Source organism: Anguilla anguilla, chromosome 10 (assembly GCF_013347855.1).
Source record: "Anguilla anguilla isolate fAngAng1 chromosome 10, fAngAng1.pri, whole genome shotgun sequence".
In the NCBI taxonomy this organism is placed as follows: domain Eukaryota; kingdom Metazoa; phylum Chordata; class Actinopteri; order Anguilliformes; family Anguillidae; genus Anguilla; species Anguilla anguilla.
The window spans coordinates 23,273,956-23,280,822 of record NC_049210.1 but is presented as its reverse complement, the minus strand read 5'-3'; the positions used below and the strand labels follow the sequence as shown (position 1 = coordinate 23,280,822).

Sequence of the window (6,867 nt, the reverse complement as noted above, 5' to 3'; positions counted from 1 at the left end):
ATGCCTACGTGTATGACCTTGGCTTCTATCAATCAAATTTATTTGTATAGTGTATTTTACGGCAGTTGTCACAATGCACTTTACGGACAACCCTGGCCTGAACCCCACAGGAGCAAGTGTAACCTAGGGTTCCAAGACACAAATTGAATAGATAGTGAAACAAAGAAAAACATTTTAAATAACTAGTAGCAAGTAAATTAGTAAATTATCATTCAAAATGGAGACAAAAGAAAAAGACTTTTAATAAGGAAAAATACATTTTCTTTATGTGCAGAAAGATAAGTTGATAGAAGCATTAGACAACCAATGCGGATAATGATACTTGTTGTGTATTTGTTGATTGGTCAGTCAGATGACAAGCCCGCCCTAACTTCCTCTGGTCAAGATGGCTTGAGCGACAGCAGACATGCGAAAATTTCTCTGAACAGATTAAGCTAATTCGAAGTGAATTACAAGTGAATTTAGGATACAATTGAAGATATTTTATTGAGGAGTGACAGTAACTTGAAAGGAAACAGATTTATAAAGAAATAACGAAGATTTGCAACGTTCTTCTATCGCCCCGTGTGACGACCGCGTGAAAGAAAATTTTCTGCATTCGCCATTAAGATCGTTGAAAACCGAACTTTGAACAACTTTGAACATATTCCCTTGATGAGTTCCCATTCTAAGACTATCTATCTTATTTCACTGCCGTAGTGTCAGTTAGCTTGGGTGTGTTCAGAAACGAAAATGTTAAACGTAGTCATAATAAAAAAAGATCCGAAAATGAAGGTTGCTAAGTAGCTAGCTTCATGTGATTTAAAGCTCTGGTAGTAGCAGCTAGCTAAGTTGGCTAGCTATAGCAACTCGCGGCTAAACCGGCAAATGTGTATAATTGATGTGTGGGGTGTAGGCCGGGCTAACAGCAGGGCTGTTTCCTGCTTTGTGACTGTGGTGGTAGACGAACCAGGCAGTTCGCCACATAGCAAGCTGAAAATATATTGAAGCGGGGACAATGTGATGTAACGTTAGCTAGAGGAAGGGCATTTGAAAATTCTCCGGTTGTGTTCTGAAAGTGTATCTCCTGTGTAATCGCATATCGAAGCCACATCGGCGTACTCTTTGTTAAATGTTACTTAAAACGAATGTATGTTGTGGTACCTTTTATTAGAAAGCTAACGTAACTAGCTAGCTAGCTAGCTAGTGCTGCGAGGAAACGTCAGTGGGTGAGTTTGGAAGCACTGCAAGATATGAGTAGTGAATTGAGTGAGCTAATGGTGGCTAATTCTACTTCCAGTTAATCAGAATCTAGATATGCTGACAGAATGAGAACAGATTGACAATTGATATAAGCTTTCACTAAGTTTATTTAACAGAGTAAATGGAAGGTTACAAGTGTTATACAATTTTGATGTTCACAGTGTATACTATGTCTTAATCTGAATGTACAGACTACTGATGAGTCTTTTGGCTTTGTGTTGCAAGGCCAGGTTTTTTTTTTTTGTTGGTGTGTTGTTTTTTGTTGTTGTTGGATTTGAACCGCTGTGCTGGATCCTGGATTCGTCCGCCCCTGCTTGCCTTCCCTGGAGAGCTACAGCGGTGCGCGGACTGGCGAGCCACCCATGTGATCGACCTGAAATCTTAAAGAGAAGGAAAGAGTTCAATTGTGCCTTCTAAAATGGTGGTAGGACAAGAGTTTGAATTCTACACACTGGAATTCAGCAACAAGTGGTCCAACCACCACACGGACTAAACTGATTTGCACAGATAGTGTTTTAGAAAAGTGTTTTGGTGTTATAGTGTGATAAGTTTCCTTTGCATAGGTACTTTCAGTAATACTACATAAGGATTTTGGTTTTAAAATAAAAGTCCTGGTTCCAAAATAAAAGTCCTAAAGTCTTATTAGTGACAAATCATACTAGAACCAAATAACTAATAATAGGGATTAACTGAAACACATCAAAGAAATACTAAAAGTATGGTTAAGGTATAAATAATTAGTGGAACCAGAGAAAATATAAATACAGACACAAAGTAAAAGGGCTTGGGACCAACTTGTATTTTTTCCTTTTCCCATTTTGTAGATATGTGTACTGTTGTTGTTTAATGCTTTCTACTTTGTAATAAAAAACAAAGGGTACAGAGAACCAAAAAAGGGAAAATTAAAATAAAAATTAAAAAATCCTTCTCTTACCTTTGAAATACAGATCCTGCTTCCGTGTGCTTCATTCTTGATGTGCAAACCGCCTCTCTCTCTCGAGTCGAATCTGTTGTCTTCTGATCTGGTCCATACTTACCTGATTTTATCCATTCTAGTAACGGTGTTAGTATTGAAGCACTTGTTACACAAGCCTAAGGTGACAGTGGCAAGGAAAACTCCCTGTGGCACATAGGAAGGAACCAGGCTCAAGGGGGAAACCCATCCTCCTCTGGTCGGCTCAGGTTGTTGATTGTGACAAGCATGTCAGTCAATGGCTTAGCTACCTCGTAAGCCCAAGGCCATTCAAACTAATCACCAAATATTATTAGGCTATGTGTACCAACAGCTTGTTGGTATTTCCCCCCAGCACAGAGATTTAAACCAATTAGAGGGAAATATACTACTCATATTAGTGTAATGAATCCTCTTTCGGTAGTAGTAGCAGCAGCAGCAGCAGCAATAAACAGCAGGAGCAGTAGGAATGGTAAATGGTAAATGGACTGCATTTATATAGCGCTTTTATCCAAAGCGCTTTACAATTGATGCCTCTCATTCGCCAGAGCAGTTAGGGGTTAGGTGTCTTGCTCAAGGACACTTCGACACGCCCAGGGCGGGGTTTGAACCGGCAACCCTCCGACTGCCAGACAATCGGTCTTACCTCCTGAGCTATGTCTAGGAGCAGTAGCATCAGCAGCAGTAACACAGTAGCAGTAACATCAGCAGTAGTGGCAGCAGTAACGCAGCAGCAGCAGTAGCACCCAGCAGCAGCAGTAGCAGCAGCACTAGCAGCAGCAGCAGTAGCAGTAGCAGCAGCACTAGCAGCAGCAGGAAACTGATTATAGAGGAAACATTGGCGGCTGCGACACCGGTACTTGCCAGTGGACAGTAGCAGCCGTGCTCCTATACTTCAAAGCTCATAGCTTTTGAACGGAAATTATGTCAATGCCAACGGATGGAGAAGTACATGTCCAAAGCCCCGTAGCTTCACTGAGGATGCCGGGAACCATCACTGCTGTCATTGCCGCACTGGAGCAGGAGTGGTGGTGTAGAACTTCGGGGACCACATTGCCAATGAGACGGAGGCGGACAGCAACCAGATTTCGTCATGGAATTTCCCAATGAAGGCTCCTCAGGGCTTGCATGGGGGCGCCACCACAGGTACCGGGTCATGGAGGAGAGGATGGAAAACAGCGCTAGTATGCAATAATGACACGAGTTCCTTCATTTTCTCAGATTAAAAGCTTGAGGTGTATACAAAATATAGCTAATTTAAGCATATTTGCCATGGTGAGATCATATAAAGAACCATGAAGCATAAGGAAATGCAGTTTCCAACAGTGGGTACTTCGGGGTTGAAACTCTTGCCTTAAAGGAGAGACCAGTTGTGAACGGAGTTATGAGGCTGAAGAGTATATGCATCTTTTAAAAATTGTGGGGAAATGCATTATGCAGAGATTGGATGAACATATTACTGCTTCTGCCCATCAGGCGTCACGATGAGGCTAATCTTGCGTTGCGCTATCGGAAGCGACTCCTGCCAAATGGATACGCTGGAAAAGATGCCTAGCCAGGTCCCGAAAGCCGAGACGATTTGCGATCGTGTTTTTGAGTTTCTCTTAATTCCCTGACATAAAGGCCATTCCGGGCGAGGGCGGGCATCGAAGCAATAAGGTTCAAAGAATTATTTCTCAATACGTCACTATTTAAATATTATTTAACAGTTGGGCACAGTGGGCTGCTTTAAAGCGTCACATTGCATTACTAATATGCTTACCGAATGAGTATATTAGGAGAGGAATTGGAACCAGTCTTTAAAAAAAATTTTTTTTTAATCCATCGTATTGCACTCTATTTAGACGAAAATGCAATGTACGATTAAAGAAACTATGACAAAGTTGCGAAAGCACATGCTACAAATCTGCCTGGAACCAGCCATAACCGGGAACAGATGCAATGGATGACGCCCAACGCCATTCGCGTGAGCATGCAATTGTAGAGACGGCGAGGCCAGTACCTAGGCTATGTGGAGCATGTCCGTAGCAGGAGGTATAATTTTTTCCCGACATATGTGCTCAGTCATGTAGTCACATGCGTGATCGCATGCACGGTGAAGAGGTCAGAGCAGTGACGTGGAGAAGGCCGCGTGAAATCCCTTCTCCGCTGTGATAAGCCTAAATGCCCGTTTAAGTGTCATGGAATACAACGATACACTTATGAATGCGGAACATACGCATTCGCGTCTTGCAACAGTACAATATTGAGAGAACCAGTTGGACGAGACAACGTTAAGCCTAATTTGTCTCATTACAATGGACATTAGCAATCCCTAAACATTCAGCATCGTGATCTGACAGCTAAATTAGATAGCCAACCAAATTGTATCCTCGCAGATTTAAAACCAATATGAATTTAATGTTTTCATTTTTCTGTCGCGATGATTGGGTCCCGATAGGGAACCGGCTTTTTAAGCGCAAATCGTGAATCAGTGGAGAAAACTTTCTGTTTCTGAAGTTGAAAGCCGAAGCTGGTTTGCATTTTTACAACATTGGCTGTAGCCTACTTGCCGGTAACAGTCTAACACTCCTTGTAGTGTAGCGATTCAACGAAGGGTAGAATGCAGCTTTGAACAATTTAGACGACTCTGCATCTCTGCTCTTTGCAACACGCCCTGCCGCCCATGTTAAATCTGCCAATCCTATAACAGCCAGAGTTTAACTGCCATCTCACAGCCCAATCCTTCCGGAATAACTGTTTACACCAGGAAGTAGGCCATTAGCCTACAAATACACAAACTATAGCCCGTGTGAGACATGGGGGCTAACTAGTAGCTGCGTGGTATGGACTGCCTTTAATCTATTAGCCGTTCACAATGAACAAAGATTCTTTATCGATACGCCTACTTTTCCATCTCAGCCAAGCGTGAGAACTTTGGCGTTTTCCCAATTCAGACATTTCCGCTTAGATTTACGTGCATGAATCCCAAATTCGCGTAAAACGATTGATTAGAAGACCCCGCTCTGATCAAGTAGGGGATGTAGCGTACGACCCAATTCTACTGCGTTCCGGAAGGTAGTCGAAAGCATTCACGCCAGGGATTCTTTAGCAGTGACAGCATCTAGCGTTGACTCTGGTGGTGAGAAACTCGACAATAAGCATGCCATTAACTTGTGCCCGCATATGTTGGAACGTTTCCGCTTTTAGCGAAAGACTTGCGATATTCGTGAAATCAGCCCCTCTGTGAGACGTCCCCGCAATCGAATGTGTATATTCGGTGTTGTCAATTTAGCGACTTTTAGAGGATGCCATAGCTACTTTCCATAGAAATAGTTGGCAACACTGTGTATATTATGCGTTGACCGCTAGACTCAGAGCTCAGCAGAATTTAAATAAGGTTGATGACATTACCCGACAAGAATCTGCAGCTAGCAGATATGGACGTGGCAGCAGCTTCCAGGCTTGAACATGGCGTCCTCCATGGAGGGGCGGTGGCCGCCGCAAAGCAGTGCTCCTTGAATGAAGCTCCCTGGCCAGTTAGCAGTGAAGACAGTGCACCGGTATCCTCAATATCTGGAATATGCCGCTTAAACAACGCTTTGCGTAGCTGGCCCCAAATGGATCGCCTGCCTGCTGCAGCTATAGAGCTTAGAGGTAAGGAGCAATGCAAATAAATAGCAAGACTTCCTCATAGTGCCTAGGCTGTGAGCTTAGACTAGCAGCTAACATGTAGCAAGCAGACATGGTTTACACTGGCAGCATGCCGTAGCTGGATTGCAGGAAGAAGCACCGATTTACGAAGCAATGTGCAGCGCTTGCATGCAGGAGGAGCAGCCGAATGAGTAGAAGGAGGCTGTTTAAGTAGACCGCCCTGTTAGTGAATGTACTGTGATAGGCCAACATCACTCTGCTGAGCCATCAGCTGATTCAGCCGGAGCGCTTGACTCTCGTGGCCTGCCAGAACTACGCGATGCTCCCTTTGTCAAGCAAAACTGTCGTTGGTAGTTGGACTTGGACCGTTCTTATGCAACAAATAGGATATAACAGGCTAATAGTCAGATTGTAACTGTTTTATGTATCCTCTCAAACACATTCATTATGTTCTTATGCGAACATTCACTTTCATGTCTTGACATCCGAGGCGACAGAATGCATTCACATTCCACAAATAACTGGCAACAACAGCAGAAAACATGCACACGTCGTTGAATTGATTTGCTGTTGAATTGATTACTTTCTCATCGTCAATTCCATATAGGCTAATCGCAAAATGACAAGAATAGAACGAAAACTCGGACTTGCGCGAAAATTTAAATTAACAGTGGTACAGCCACCGTTTGCTTTCCTTAAGTTACTGCTAGCCGAGCAGCGAAGTGTGCCCTCCAGATGCGAACCATGCACCATAAATTAGTCCATAGTCTTCCTAGTCTTTTTGTGGAATTGAAGAATGGCAGAGTAAAATTATGGCAGTCTGAAAAAGCAAAAGGGACGATTACTAGAATTAACCTGTTATTTTACCCTGACAAAAAGTGCGAAAGGTGATTTCCAGTTTGCTTTTACTGTATCACCAATGTAAATTACGCAGAACTACCGCATACCTCACATAACTGTATCAAACGTTTTGAGTCAATTACTGTCAGGGTTCTGTGTCTTCCCCCTGTGTTGTTTCTCTGTTGGGCCGCCAGATGGCG

At 43.1% G+C, this 6,867-nt stretch overlaps 1 long non-coding RNA gene across 1 annotated transcript; it reads right to left on the bottom strand.

Moving 5' to 3' along the window:
* Positions 1-1,331: 1,331 nt before the first annotated feature.
* LOC118237464 lies at positions 1,332-2,652 on the bottom strand. The gene is made up of 2 exons (XR_004767177.1): positions 2,177-2,652; positions 1,332-1,622 (listed from the first exon to the last, which is right to left on the bottom strand). It is a non-coding gene; the product is annotated as an uncharacterized LOC118237464 (long non-coding RNA).
* Positions 2,653-6,867: the final 4,215 nt, after the last annotated feature.